Source organism: Meles meles, chromosome 9 (genome assembly GCF_922984935.1).
Source record: "Meles meles chromosome 9, mMelMel3.1 paternal haplotype, whole genome shotgun sequence".
NCBI lineage: Eukaryota > Metazoa > Chordata > Mammalia > Carnivora > Mustelidae > Meles > Meles meles.
Genome location: NC_060074.1, coordinates 66,257,720 through 66,273,828, shown reverse-complemented (window position 1 = coordinate 66,273,828; position 16,109 = coordinate 66,257,720).

The following is a 16,109-nucleotide window of genomic DNA, read 5'->3' as shown; positions in this document are numbered from 1 at the left end:
TGCAGAACATTAAAAAAAAAACAAAACACAACAGAACGTTCCATGACATAGGAATGATTCGCTTGCCAAGTTTCCTGGCTTCTTCCAATCCAAGACAAATTCTTTTCCCCAGAATTTTAGATGAGATGGAGAGACTCAAATGAGATTAAGGGCAGATACTAGATACATTCCATCATGTAATATGCAAGTACCACCTAGTAGGAAAGAACTCCCTGGGATCCATGAAATGGAGAAGAGTTAGAGGCAGCTCTTAGCAGTTAGAGGTAACTATTTTCAGACCCTGTTTGAGGGTACTCAGAATTTTTTATTCTGTGCCAGGCCTGTGCTAGGATGATGAGATACAAAGATGAATAGGGTCATTTTTATTGAAGAACCACTTACCATTAGCTCACTCATTGCTGATGAGGGAATCCCATGGAGCTTTTCCTGGCCTTGAATGACCCCTGCTCCTTGCTGGCTCCCAACATGTGATTCTCACTTGTGACTATTTTTTTTTTAAAGATTTTATTTATTTGACAGAGAGAGAGAGAGAGATCACAAGTACGCAGAGAGGCAGACAAAGAGAGAGGAGGAAGCAGGCCCCCTGCTGAGCAGATAGCCCGATGTGGGGCTCGATCCCAGGACCCTGAGATCATGACTCAAGCCAAAGGCAGAGGCTTTAACCCACTGAGCCACCCAGGTGCCCCTCACTTGTGACTATTTTTTCCCCCCATTCCTTGAGACTGTTTTAGATTGTAGAGGAAAGGGTGACCTCCTCTTCTGCTGGTGGATATGTGAACTGCTACAATCTTTCTTGAAAGCGATTTGGATAGATCCATTAGAATAAAATATACAGAATACTTTTGGACCCCGCAATCTCACTCTCGGGAAATTCATCCTATAAAAACAAAGACCAGTATATATGTGTATATGAACAAGATGTGGCAACGAGATCTAAGAACAAAGTATGTGCCACCTGCATTAGGATGGCTGAATAAATTGTGGCAAATACACCCAGAGAATATTATTTTGGAGCCGTTAAATGGGAGCTCTACTACTTGGTTTGGAAAGCTTTTTGAGATGTCTTTTTGTAAAGCAAACAGAGAATCTCCACACATGCATGAAGATATTTAAGTGAACATGGAGAAAATATGGAGGGATATGCATTGGATTGTAAATATGGGGCATGGTAGTTAGGTGGTGTAGGTGAAACGAGAGGACAAGGCAATACAAAAAGGAAAGGATTTTTTTTTTAAAGACTACACTGAGAATGAAATGACCCAACACAGTGGCAACTAGGGAAAAGTCCTGCCCACCCCCATCGCCCCCCAGAAAATCACCAAAACCTACAATACTTGAATCTAATGGAGCCTTTACATCCCAACACTAGTGTACAGGAAATACAGAGAAAGGAGGAAACAGAATAAATTATACGCTGGAGTTCCCATCAGCAAACCAATGGAGGGAATTCGAAGGACAAACAACTTTATTTATTCCATAGAAATAAACTGCACACACACACAAATGGAGAGGAAATCTGTTGATTAAAGGAGGCTTAAATTAGACGTAATAACCGTGTGCCATATACAGGAATTATTTGGATCCTGATTCAAAGGGACATACTTTAAAACAATAATAAATCCACTTATAGCAATTTTTATGACACAATTGACAATTTAAATAATGGATAGTTGATTCTATTAAGTAATTATTGTTAATTTTCTAAATGTGATGACGGTATTAGGGTTATCCAAAAAAGAGCCTTTGCTGTTTAGGTTAATTACCGAAATATTAATGGAGGAAATAATAGGATGTCTGGGAATTGTTTCAAAATACTACAGTAGTGGGAGGAATGGCTATGGGTGTGGTTGGGCCAGGATTAGCCATGGGTTTAAGCTGGGGTTGGTGATGGGTATCTAGGAGTTCAGGACACCAACATGTCTACTTTTATGTAGATTTGAAATAGTCTATTATAAAAAAGTTTCAAACGTGATATAACATACTTTTTTATTTTTGTAACTTTTTTTTACAAATGTGTGTAGTGTTAGACTGATTTTATGTATGCATGAATACACGTATATATAATCAATGTTCTTCTGCACTGAAGTTCAAAATTGGATTAAATTATTATTGGGGAGGAGAGAGGCACACTGAGATTAGCTTCAGCCTTCATAATCTGTGCTTGGAATGAATACCTTATTAAGAACAGACTGGTCCCTTAATGGAAGATATAGGTTTGCTGTAGGTTTTTTATGCTTCTAAATATGCTTTTAAATTTTCCCTACTTCTTTGTCATAATGATATTTAAACGGTAACATCCCTCACTGCTATTTTATAAAGTACATCAGAGTCTTCTCTCATGGTCATGGAGTTGAGCCTGCATTCACAAGCACCCAAATGTCAATTCAAGTGCTTTGGCTATTAATCAACCAACCCAGGCAGGCCCCACGTATTTCTTGTGCAAAATACTTTGCCAGGTGTTATGGGAAATACGAGTAATAGGGAACAAACTTAGCCAGCAACAAGCTTACTTAGCCAGCAACAAGCTTACAATGTCTGGAACAATCATTGCTTTTAAACCTAAATATCTTTATCATCTAGACGCAATGGATTCATTTAGTTTGCAAGATTTATGGGCACTATTAGGGTGACTGAAATTTGTGAAACGCTATTAGCTTTTCTGATTTTCCCAATATAATGTTCTTTTCTTGCTTGAATACAGTTATGTAAACTTGGCTTTTTGGTGGTTACTTCTTTTGCAATGTGAATTATTAGTTTCACTGTGTTTGAAAGCAAACTACCTGTAAGCTGATTTGTGTGCAAAGCCTCCCATCCTGGGAATGGAAATGTTGTTATTAATGAAATCTACCAAAAATAAAGGACATGTCCCTTGTTTTAATAGCTGAAGTTGATGGGCTGTAGACACAGAAAATGACCCGCAGTGATGTCCATCTGGCCTAATATAGGCTAGCTTCCGGTGGCCCTTTCGTGCATCACCAACATTGTTAAGCAAATGTCCCAGGTGAACTGTTTCTTACCTTTATAGGGACTACTGCCTGAGAGCTTCTCAAAGCACGGGGGCCTGGTTTCTCTAGCTTTTCCCTGAACGAGAGAGAGCCTTTCCTTTGCTGAACTGCGGCTACAGAACTTGGGTTTTGGCTCTGTTCCATCTGTATGGAGGCTTGTTTAACATTTAAACAAAATCCCAATAATTCCAAGAATTTTTTTTACTATTCCTTTAGTTTTGTTATTAAATAAAAGTAACTTAATCTCATCAGAGAAAAATCAACAGAAAAATCTTTCCTTATTTAGCGACTCCGAGTAATACTAACAAACTTCAGTTTAGTTGGCCAAGCACAACGCTACAAACATTAGCTTCTTTAATCCTCGTAACAACCCGATCAGTTGTTAGACTATACACTAATTTGTAGTTGAGAAAACTGAGACCCAGAGAGGTTAAATAATTGATCCAATGTACTTACCTTGTTATTCAGACCCAGATCTGTCTCACTTTAGAGTCTGTATCAGCATACTCAAAATCATGGTTATAATTTAGAGTACATTTATTTAGTCTTTTTCTTGTATGATGTATGTGTGTCTCCATGTGTTTTACCAAAACAGTATTATATGTATTGTTGGCTGCTTTTTTTTTTTTTTTTTTCCTTTGAGAGAGAAGGAGAGAGAGCACCAGCCATTGCTGGGTGGTGGCGGGGGGGTGGGAGGGGCAGTGTGGCTGTTGGGGAGCCGCAGAAAGAAAGAAGTAGACTCCTGGCTGAGCAGGGAGCCCCATGCAGGGCTCGATCCCAGCACTCCAGGATCATGACCTGAAACAAAGGCAGCTGCTTAACTAACCCAGGTGCCCCTGTTGGTGGCTTTCTAGAAAATTTACCCTAAACTTATCCAGAACACTTTCTGCTATCAATAAATATTCTTCTGTTCAGTGATTAAAAAAACAAGAAGTTGGGGTGCCTGGGTGGCTCAGTGGGCTAAAGCCTCTGCCATCAGCTCAGGTCATGATCCCAGGGTTCTGGGATCAAGTCCCACATCTGGCTCTCTGCTCAGCGGGAGCCCGTTTCCCTTCCCCTCTCTCTGCCTGCCTCTCTGCCTACTTGTGATCTCTGTCTGTCAAATAAATAAATAAAATCTTAAAAAAAAAAAAAACAAAAAACAAGAAGTTGTATTGTATCCCATCATAGGGGTTTGCTTCCTAACCTCCATAATTGTGTGTTTAGAACATTTCTGATTTTACATTACTATGAATATTCCTTTGAAGAACATTTTTTTAAAAGATTTTATTTATTTATTTATTTATTTTAGAGAGAGAACGAAAGAGAGAGCATTTGAGAAATGCAGAAGTGGGAGGAGGGGGAGTGATCAGCAGATTCTGAGCTGAGCGCAGACCCCAGTGAGGGGCTTCACATCACAACTCTGAGAGCATGACCTGAGTCGAAATCAAGAGTCAGGTGCTTTACCGACTGGACCATCCAGCCACCCTTTAACAACATCTTTAAACAAACATCTTCGCATACATCTGATGTTACTTAGAATAAATTCCTAAATGTGGACTGTTAGGCATGTTTATATGGTTGAACCGTATGGTAGACCATCGCAGTAACGGACAAGCCTTTCCATATCCATGTACATGTGTGCAATCCCTTCCCATACTGACTCTGGGCTTGGCTGTGTGAATTATTTTGGACAGTGGGGCATCAGCGTAAGCGATACAAGGACAGGTTTAAAACTGGCACATTGGAGCCCGCCTATTTGTAATGCTGTCACCATATAAAATCTGGGCTAGGTTGCTAGAATCCTGTGAAATAGCTGTCTGCTGACACCAAACCACCAAACCTGTGAGCACACCACCTCAGACCATCAGTCCGTTGGTACATGAGACCGTGGGTTACCAGATGACAGCAGCTTGGTGCACGACCCCCAGTGAGACCTCCCTCCTTCCCCACCCCAACCACGCCCAAGTCAGCAGAGCCCATTGCAATGCTTCCCTCACAGAATTGTCGGTAAATAAAATGGTGTTTTAAGCCACTAAGTTTTGGGATGGTATATTATATAGCAAAAGCTAACTGATACACCTTTGAATAGCAGGTACTTATTTTTACGCAACGTCATCTGCAAGTCCAAGAGGGAACGTGACACTAGGAGGGCTTGATAACATTATACCTGGCAGTAAGTGCTTTCTTAGTCTTTTCTAATTATCAGGTCATTTAATATGGATTTTAAATACGCAAAACATCTTTTAATTTCCTCTGCATTTCCATTAACTTTGTGGGAAGCAACAGTTTATATGCTTACCTATTTGAAAAGCAAATTATTTGTGGTTCTCTGGACAAAGGCAATGTCCTATATTTGCGAAGAGTTGAAAAATTATTTAATCATTACTACAACAGCACCAATAATTTTAAAAATGATCATCAGCCATGGAAAACAATCCCACTCAATGATCATCTTAAGGCTTAATCTTTTTTTCGGCCTGGAAGCTTTCAGGTCTTTTCCCCTCTGTCCTTGTAATTTGATAGTTTTGTTGTTTTTTTTTTTTTTTCCAGGAACTAACCAGATATAGTTCTGCTTTTATTGACCTTCAGTCTTTACACTTCAAAAATTTTCAACTCCGGATGTTAATTTATTTCAATGATGATGTCCTCAGTGTTGTTGTTGTTGTTGTTTTTGCTTTGTTTCTTCCATGGAGAGCCTTACAATTCTTATCTTGTCTCCATTTCCTATCATTTTATTTATAATATCTATTTTATCATTTTCATATTTTTGCCTTCTTTCTCTATAGTCTGGAATAATTCCCACATTTATGTAATATGTCACTGATTCCATTTCCTACAGTGTTGGTTCTTTGTTTACTGTTTGCAATGAAGATTTTAATTCTGATAATACATTTTTAGTTCCTTAGTTTCTTGTTTTTCTTCCTTATCTAACTCTATTATCTTTCCATGTCGTTATTTTGTCTCCTCATATATTTCACTTCCATTTCGCTTAAACAGTGTCTTCTTGTTTCTTTTCTTTCTATTCAAATTGCTAAACAGTTTTCTAAAATTTTGTGTGTGTAGATTCTATAGAAAGTCACTTTCAGATCTGCATACCTGTATTCGTTTGCTAGGGCTGCCATGACAAAAGTACTGCAAACTGGGTGACTTCAACAACAAAAATTTATTTTTTCACCATTCAGGAGGCTGGAAGTCCAAGTTCAAGGTGTTGACAGTGTTCATTTCTTCTGAGGCATCTCTCATTGCCTTGCAGGTGGTCACCTTTTATATCCTCCTATGGCCTTTCCTCTGCACTTGCTTGGACATGATGTCTCTGAGTGTCCAAATTTCTTCTTTTTAATAAGGACATCAGTCAAATTGGATTGGTGACAATCTACCCTAACAGCCTCATTTTAACACAATACTTTTTTAAAGGCCTTATCTCCATTCTGAGGTACTGGAGATGACAGTTTCAACATATGAGTTCTGGGGGTACACAATTCAACCCATAATAGTACCTCAGTTGTAAAAATGTTCTTCCTTTTTCCTCAATGTTTAGCCAGGCAATTTATAATTCAGAATTGACCTTCACTTCCTGCTTAAAGATCAACTAGAAGTGGGGCACCTGGGTGGCTCTGTGGTTAAACGTCTGCCTTTGGCTCAGGTCATGATCCCAGAGTCCTGGGATCAAGCCCCACATCAGGCTCCCTGCTCATCAGGGAGTCTGCTTCTCCCTCAGCTTTTGCCTCTGCCTCTGCTCCTTCCTTCACTTGTGCTCACACTCTCTCTCTCTATCTCAAATAAAATCTTAAAAAAAAAAAAAAAAGATCAACTAGAAGTGAAAACTTATTGTCTTTCCTAGTCTTCTCCGAGCATGTTTGCTGCCGTGGACATGCACATAGTTTTCTAGACGAGCTAGTATACTCAGGAGATTTTCAAGGCTCTTATTCCCCAAAGAATCTCACTCTACTCCCCCACTATTCCTTCCTGGCTTTAGTCTTGTCTACTGTTTGCTTCAATTGTTAATTTTGGTGCCCGGTGGCAGTACTAAGCTGTCAATATTTTTGAGGAACTTCCTCTATCGTAAGAGGGTTACAAGTTAGGTGAAACAAAGGCCCACTCCTTGTGTTAGTTCTTCAGGGAAACCACGGACACGGGCAGGTTAAAACAAATGTAACTCCTTGGGAACAAGGTTTTCTCTCTTCCCTCCAGTACCATGTATTCATACTGAGGATTCAAGCTGCCATCTTGAAGACTGCCACCACACTGGGAAGGGAATGGGTTGAGGCTAAGTCAAAATGCCACGGAATTCTCTTACTGTATTCTAGGAGCCTTTCTCCGGTTAACTGCTCACTTGATTGCTATAAACACTTCCATCTTGCAGAATTCCAATAAGGTTAGTTTTTATAGTTTTTGCTAGATTATTTGGGGTGCCTGGGGAAGCACAAGTCCCTTGAAATCCCTACTCCTTGATCTTCATTGATGTTATCAATCCACTTGGATGATGTTTGAAGCCCTGGATGGCAGATTGACCCAAATACTACGAATTTAACTTCTACTGTCTAGCATACTTTCTTCTTTGATGATTGTGGAAGACAATGGCAGATTTTTTATTCTTGGCTCAATGAAAAGCTTAGTTTCCAGAATCTGCTACTAGAGATCCTTGTGGTTTTTAATCTATATTTCTGGTAGTCAGCTTTTAATCTCTTTTGCTGATTCCCCCTTCTTAAATGATGGAGTCCTTCAGGGACCAATTGCAGAAATTTTTTTTTTTTTTCATTTTATGCTCTTCTGGGGGTTTTAGATCCTTCCAAGTCCATAATTATCATGGAAATTCCAATTATTCCAAAATCAACATCTCCAGTCCTGTTACATGTTGAATTCCAGTCCCAGTTGTTACTCAATCTTTCTCTTAATATCTCACAATATCTCAGAATAAACATATTAAAAACCAAACACTTAGTTCTAACTCTTGCAACAATTTTTCTCCTTGGTTCTTCTCCATGTCACAAAGTGACACTTCTACCCATCTAGTCATTTTTTCCAGGGATTTTGGAGTCATCCTTAACTTAACACTCCTGACTCCCCAAAACTGTTAAATTTAATACTTAATAAATAAAATCAATCATATACATACATATTTCTTGAAAGTGGCCAATTTTTGAGAACTCTACTATCAGTATAATAAGATAAGCTGCCATATCATATTTTTGTTTGTATTTCTCCAATAGCCTTCGACCTATGTCTCTGCTTCCAAGCTTGCCACCCACGACTCAACCTGCAATCACAGTGAATGTTTAAGAGCACAAGTTGGATCACATCACTCTTCTGTTCAATCATAAGTCATTAATGTGGCTTATAGGGTCCTTATATACCAGCCTTCCACATACCTATCCCGCCATAGGCTATGCCACCCTCTCCTTTTGTCATCACTCTTCAGCCATAGTGGCCTTCTTTTAGTTACTTTAATCTACAAATTCTCTCCTGCTTTAGGATTTTGTATGAGCTATTTTCCCTCAGCTCTTGTCCTCTTCTTCCCACCCTTTTGCTGGCCAATCCCTCTGGCCTCTCTTCCTCAGGCCAGCCTTCTCCAAATTCTCAATCTAATTTATAATGCTCTGCCTGACTCTTGCACAGCCTCTCGAACTCTGCCCTCATAGATCTTATGACCTTGTCTATGGTTACTTGTATGATTATTACTTATTATTGGTTATTACTTATTATTAGGACTATAACTTCATGAGACCATATCTGTTTTCTCATCATCTCTATCCATAGTGCCAAGTTAGTAGTCACTGATAAATATTTATTGCATAAATAAATGAAAGAATGGGTGGATCTTGGGTCAGAAGCTGTCCTAGTCTGGTTGTTCCCAAGGAGTAACAAGCATTAAATATTTCCTGTGCACCTGCCTCCCTTCCAGTAATGAGAGTAAATCCCTAACTTCCCTTGTTTCCCTCCCCCCTCATAGGTGTCAGGAATGTGGTTTGCTTTGTTCAAAGACTTTGCTCTGGGATGGAGGAAATGAACACCAAGATGAGCCAAGGGTGAGAGAAGGCTTAAGATGCTCATGATGAACTGGTAATTGGCAATGAAGAAGGAGAAAAAGCCATTGGATTGTTCAGGAAGTTCACAAAGCCATGCATTTATACAAATGATTTATCAGAAATGTTTTACTAATATAAATAAAACCGAATGAGAGAAAAGGATTCTGGGGTTAAGATAAACTTTAATAACGGTGTCCAAAAACACAGCTTCAGATCCTTACAAAGGGAAAGAAAAAAAAAAAAAAAGAATCCAAGGGAGTGTGAAGAAAAGAAGTGGTTTCTTAGAGTTGAAGTTATCAAGAGTTTTGGGGCATAGGGATTTAAATGCCACAATTGAGAAGCAACACTGGAAATCATAAGGAAGGTTATGCAAACAGCATTGCTGTGAATTTTATCCCTCTTACATTTAATGGGAATATTTTGGAATTTAGGATATAGTAGGAGATATTAGAAGTTAAAAATGGGGTTTCATGCCTGAAGAAGGTCTTTTATTTAGATACCAGTGTGATCACACATGGTCCAAGAACACTCAAATAGTACATGACATATGATCAGATGTAAAGATTGGTCCGCAGACATCATTGCCAATGGTGCTGTGCTTGCCCGTGGTCTCACTGATATGAAACCTCACCCATATATCAATGGCCACCAAACTACTCAGCACAGCTTCCTTACCTGTGAGCTGTTTGTAGCTACCAGGTTGAGCACTACTGATGATTATTTTTCAGGTTCTAAGTACTTACAGGCATTTCAGCAGGGTTTGGAAGAACAAGCTCAACCTTGAAGTTGTGCCCAAAGTTGGCTAATCCAGGCTTTGAGTGAGTCACAGCAGCATCTATCAGGACCGGAGCCTTCTCAGTGAGGTTATGGACAAATAGCACCACGGTGGTAGGATGGAAAGTTTGTCACCCTGAGTGTCTGGCTGAGTTAGGTCTAGATATTTTCAAGATTTGATCTTTTACAAGACTGATAATAAGAAAGGGCTCCAGGAAGCAGAGGTGTGAAGGAGAGAAAAGCTTAATGCTTCAACAGTAAACTTGAATTTCCAGTGACACATCAGGAATAAAGGTGAGGGATGAGGAGAAAGTCAACAATCACTGAGGTGGGGGAATCACAGGGAGAAGCCATGATAGTGATTGGAATGAAGATTTGAGATGAACCATCAAGGAGCCATTTAGTTAGACTGTTTTTTCCTTTACTTACTCTTCTTACTTAATTTCTGTGGCATTTTCTGAATTTTCCTTGATAAAATCTGCAGAATGCATAGAATTGTGTGCATGTGAGTGTGTGTGTGTATGCACACACGCACGTGCACGTACACACGCGTATGTCTGTCCTATAATGATGCGATGTAGTTTCTGGAGCTACCTAAGAATGTAAGGAGTATCAGTTAGCACGTGTCTAGCTGCATATCCTAGTAATGGTGATGTTAGTAATAAGAACCATTATTTCACATGATGTGAAATCTGGAGACATTGGATTTCAGGGTTAGTTCAGTGGCCCTATCCTATCATCAAGGCCCAGCCTCTTTCTTTCTTTTTGTCCCAATATTCTCAGCATGTTGCTCTTCATTTTTTGATATATCGCCTCACGGTCACCAGACATAATTCCTTGAGGTCTGACTTGGAGGGAAATACTATAACTTTGTCTATGAGGTGTTATGAGTTGTGTTCTGCTTAGCACACTTACACACACACACAACATTCTGTACACACTCATTTATACTAAAAATCAAGACATATGCAACAGTCCAGAAAAGAAAGGAACTAGCGACTATCATTTGTACATGCCCATAAATGACAGGGGAAATCCCAAAATAAATTTCTGAGAACTCAGGCAGCCAGGCTTCCATACTCAATAAGGAAGTGAAGATATGCCAAATCAGCGAACGTGGGATGGACTGTGGTCTGAAGGTAAACATGACTGTCTACATCCTGGGAGAGATAAGTCTGGACTCTGACATGAGGGCTGCTGGAAAGTCTGACCTGAACTGGAAGATCCCTTAGTAGTATGGCATCAACCTCAACATTTCCAGGAGAGTCAGATGCAGGTGTAATTTGGCTTCATGTCCTTAATCTTATCCTACTTTAGTTTGAGGTTTGATGCTTATGACCAGGGTCCCTTAATTCATCACTTTTAATCATTGTTTTTTAAAATTTGACATTTTCGAATGTGTGCCCAGACAAGTGTCAGTGAGAAGTAATGAATCAGCGAATCAGGTCTTGAAAGCTCCTGCTTTAAAGCAGCATTTCACAAACTAAGTTTCCTGGTGTAGTCAGGAGTCACCCGGAGTTAGTAAGAGTAGAACTGGGGAGCTCTGAACGGCCACTGGCAAGAGAGCAATAAAAATAAAATATCTTCAATTTTTCTCCTCAAAGCTAAAAGTATTAGTTTACCCACATCCAACTGGATTGAAAAACGTACTGAAAAGAGAAGTGGGTTTTGGTTTTATGAGGCTATTAGATTGCTGTCCAAAGATATGAGGGGCTAATTTGGTAAAACTGGTTCCTTGTTGCCAAGGCATGTTGCATTTAAGAATGAATTGCCTTGCGTTAAGCTAGGGAGTAGTAGATACACCCTCCCACACACGCATTATTTGTAACCACTTGGCATAGATCATTATGACCTATGCTTGACTATAGTTTCCAAGACTGATACATGACTTTAAGAAGGAAGCTGTTCCCGGTGAAGCTGAGACATGAAAACCCAGTCTTACCAGAGCCTCAGCAGGCTTGTGCCTTTCCAGTGAGAAATGAATTCATTTTACAGTTTAAATGACTACTTGATGCCATAGGCACAATCACTGGGTAACAAATGTTCCGTAGCAGTGTATTGTCTCTAATTTTCTTCCTCTTTAGTTTTTTTTTTTTCACCTATTCTTCTCCCTTCTCCATGTACTAATGTTCCCTCGTTATTTTGATGAGTCTTCAGGGAAGATGAGAACTAGCCCACTTGAAGGTATGAAAAGAACTGCTCATGAATAAAGTTTACATTTTTTTGGTCAGTTTTCCTCATTAGGGAAGGAATCAAAAATAGAAATTCTGACCAAGTACTGGGAGCTGAAGAAGATAAATAGCTGTGTATTTCAATGTATTTCATCAGATAATTGTAAGCTACAACTTGCTGAGAATGTGAGGAGAAAGTCTCATTTGGTGGTGTTAGTTCTATAGGGGGAGCATAAAACATCTAAAAATATACTGAGGTGGCCCAATTCACCATTTTAAACTTTTATCTCCATAACCGTCTTGAAGGAAGCATGATTTGAAGACCATCATGAAGTGTTTTATGTGCCAAACACTGTATTCTAAATGGCCACACAAGTGGGAGTCCGGAGGAGTCCCAGGAGCCAGAGCCAGCCACGAGGTGTGGTTGGGACAGACTGTATGAGGAGCCAAAGGGGACCCCAAAGGCTGTTCAGATTAGAGCCAGCTTTGGGAGAAGCGGGCCCAGGGCACAGGTCTGGAGTAGGATGGATTCTAGATTTAAGACCACTGGGCTATACACACAAGTACGAGCCTCACGTACCCCCACATGGAACTTTTCTGCGTTAGGATAAACCAGGATTGCAGTGCACACAGAGCCTTCAAATCCACAGAAATTTTGCCTGTGATATCCAAATGAGGGGGTCCATATTTTTTGCAGATGCTAGAGCCTTCAGGAAGAAAAGCATCAACTGAACCACAGCTAATATTTGGAGAGCATTCAAAACCTCCAGATATACTTAAAAAAAGTATTAGTAGCATACATTTTATTAAGCATCCTTATAGACATTACTTTTGTCATATACTTTATTCTTTTCATTTAATAAATCAGACATTAAAAACAGTTTGCTTTCATTGTATACAGTTTAGAAGATGCAGGAAAGCACAAAGAAGATAAAACTCATCCACACTCACATTGTTATAACTTAGAGATAATCACATTTGTATCTTTCTTCTAGCCTTTTTTACATGTCTATGAAACAAAATTAGGAATATACAGATTTTGGTAGGCAAAAACTGTACAAAATTCACCTAACTGCCTACCTGGAGAAGAATCACAGGGTAAGGAAAGGGGAAGAGAAAAATGCACAGGTCATTGGTTCACAGTGTTCCTACTACACTAACACTAAATCACTCCTTGATGGGCACAATCAGAGGGCCCATCTCCTTTTTGGATATCATTGACTTATTTGGAAGTGTTCTGGGAAAATATGTGCTATTAATATCTTATTGTGGATATCAATTGTGGACACCTTTGACTAGACGGAATGAGACTGAGAAAGTTCATTTAAAAAATCTTAAGCTTGAATTTTTCAAGGCAGAGCCAGCCAGACTCACAGTGCTGTATGATTAAGGAGGGTACCTAATCATTAGCTTGAGGCATGTTGGGTCTGGGGTGAGTATCCACAAGCCATCCAGATAGACTGACATCTCAGACTCAAAATTAAAACTTATCCATTTTAGGGCATAATCCTTGGTGGGGGTGTTTCAGATTAACTAGTGGTGGGCACTCCTTCTGGAGGATTCCTTTGAGGATTAGGTGAAAGGATGCCCCCGCATTCAAAATACTTTCTTTTCCACATGCAGCATGTTTGCCCAGGCTCTATGGCACAGGAAAGTTCAGGCCGACTTCATCACCGTGTAACGATGCTACTAGTACTTCCATTTTACTGATGAAGAAACTGAGGCTCATGGAGAATAAGTAACCTGTCCAATGTCACATATTTGGGAAGTGAATTCAAATCATTGTGATTCCAAAGCCCATCTCTTGAGACTGACTTGCTTTTGACCACACCTCCTGGGTGCACAGCTAAACTTCATCTCCTAGTCTCTTTAACAGTGAGGTGAGGCCAAGAAACAGAGTCCTGGCCAATGGCATATGGCTGCTGCTTCTGGGTTTGGCTTGTGGGCACTGTATGTATGCAGTACTCCATATTTTCTCTTCTGTTGTGGGATGACTAGATGCCAATGTCCCAGACCTAGAAAGTCACATGTTGAGGATAGCAGAGGCTCCGTCACCTTGGGTCCCTGAGTGACTTGTGAAACCAAGCACCTTCTCTGGCCAGCAACTTCTCTTTAATTAAAAACTGTTGAACTTTATGTGAGGTGGAAATAATTAGTAAGTATCAGTACCTTAACTAAAATCACATCACAAGTAAGTGACAGAAGCAGGACATGAGCCCAGTTCTCATGACTCCATAAACCAATGCTCTTTTCACTGTACCATCTATTCCCCCTCCCTTTGCAGTGAACTCAACTATGGAGACTGTATCCTTCCACGTGGCTTGCTTTAGAAACAGAAAGCTACCCAAGGAAGCTCTAATTCCGACATTTTTCTCTCTACTCATCTTTATGCCACAAAACACGACTAATTATATTGTTTCAAGCTGGATTTTCACAATTTATATTAATTCTTTGGGGTGGGGATAATGAAGCAAAAGAGCCTGTCATGGGTGTACACGGGTAAGACTTCTTCTGGACTGAAGCTCCTATTTTACACTATCTATAACTCACCTTACTGGCATTGAAAAATCTTTCTTTGCTTGTCTTCACCTACCCCAGCAAACTTAGATGCCACTGTGGGCCAACAAACAAAAAACCCCCCACTATTTTCAAGCCTCTTCTCTCATCTGGTTCTTCCTAATGTTGTCTGTGTGTGTTCTATGAACTTGTTCATGCTGTATTCCTGACTGGGTCCTCCTCATACTCCAAGATGTAACTCCAATTCCCTCTCCTCGGAGACTCTTTCCCTAGTGATTCCTGTCCCCACTGATGTGTCATTTTTTAAAAAATATGTAAGACATGCGTTGAATGTTTTGCCAATTGTTGTTGTTCTGCCTTATTTTATTCTTAATTGCTTTTTTAAATTTTTATTTTATTTAAAAAATTTTTAAAAAGATGTTATTTATTTATTTGACAGAGAGAGATCACAAGTAGGCAGGGAGGCAGGCGGGGTGGTGGGGAAGCAGGCTCCCCGCTGATGTGGGGCTCGATCCCAGGACCCTAAGATCATGACCTGAGTCAAAGGCAGAGGTTTAACCCACTGAGCCACTCAGGAGCCCTTCTTAATTGCTTTTTTTTTTCTTAATTGCTTTTTATGTGGAGCTTTATCTTCCCTTTAAGATTTATACTTCTCGAGGACACTAACTCTAAAGTGTACAAGTGGGCAACCAGCATAACATCTGACAGGGCATCTTGCAAATAGAAGATGCTCAATGATTTGTGTTTGAATGATTCACGTATTGAAAATAATACTGATTTATTTTGTTTCTTCCACAGTGCCCAGAATGGTCCTCAATAGACTTTTTTTCCCCCAGTATAATTTTGGGAACAATTAATTGTTGGCTGAATTCTATCTTCATCATTTGGGCCTTCCTTGAGGCATTTTTCGGTATGAGTTTGAACCATGGTCCAAATTGGTCTGAAGTGACCCCTTAAGATTTTATGATAGTGGTTCTCAAACTTCAGCATGCTGAGTCCCACCCCAAGAGTTTTTAATCAGGACATCTAGTGTAGACCCCAGAATTTATATTTCTAACAGCTAATGCTGATGCTGCTGTCTAGTAATCGCATTTTGGGAACCACCGTTCTACTGCCATTACAATGATACCATTTACTACCGCTCTCTCTCTTACTCTCCTCCAGCTCTACTGACTTCCTTGTGATTCCTTAAACATAGCAGGTGCTCCCCTGCCCCAGAGCCTTCGCACTGACTGTTCTTCCAGATCCTCATGTACCTGCTCCCTCACCTCGGATCATTCCTCCTACGTCACCTTCTCCAACCACCTGACTTAAGATGGCGACACTTCTGCTCACCTCACAAACACACCTTGACACATGCATATACTCCCTATCATATTCCTTTCCTCTAATGTCTCTCTCCGTATCATCTCTCACCATCTGCACATATGTTGTGCTTGTCGTTTACTATCTCTCTGCCCCGACTCCCACCAGAATATAGGACTCCTGAGGGCAGGAATTCTCATCAGTTTTGCTCACACTGTTTCCCAGAGGTTAGAACAGTATTTGGCACACGGGAAGCTCTCAAAACTGTTTCAGTTGATGTTTTAACTGGAGGACAGCAGGCACCACAGCTCTACCTGGTTTTAGACTCT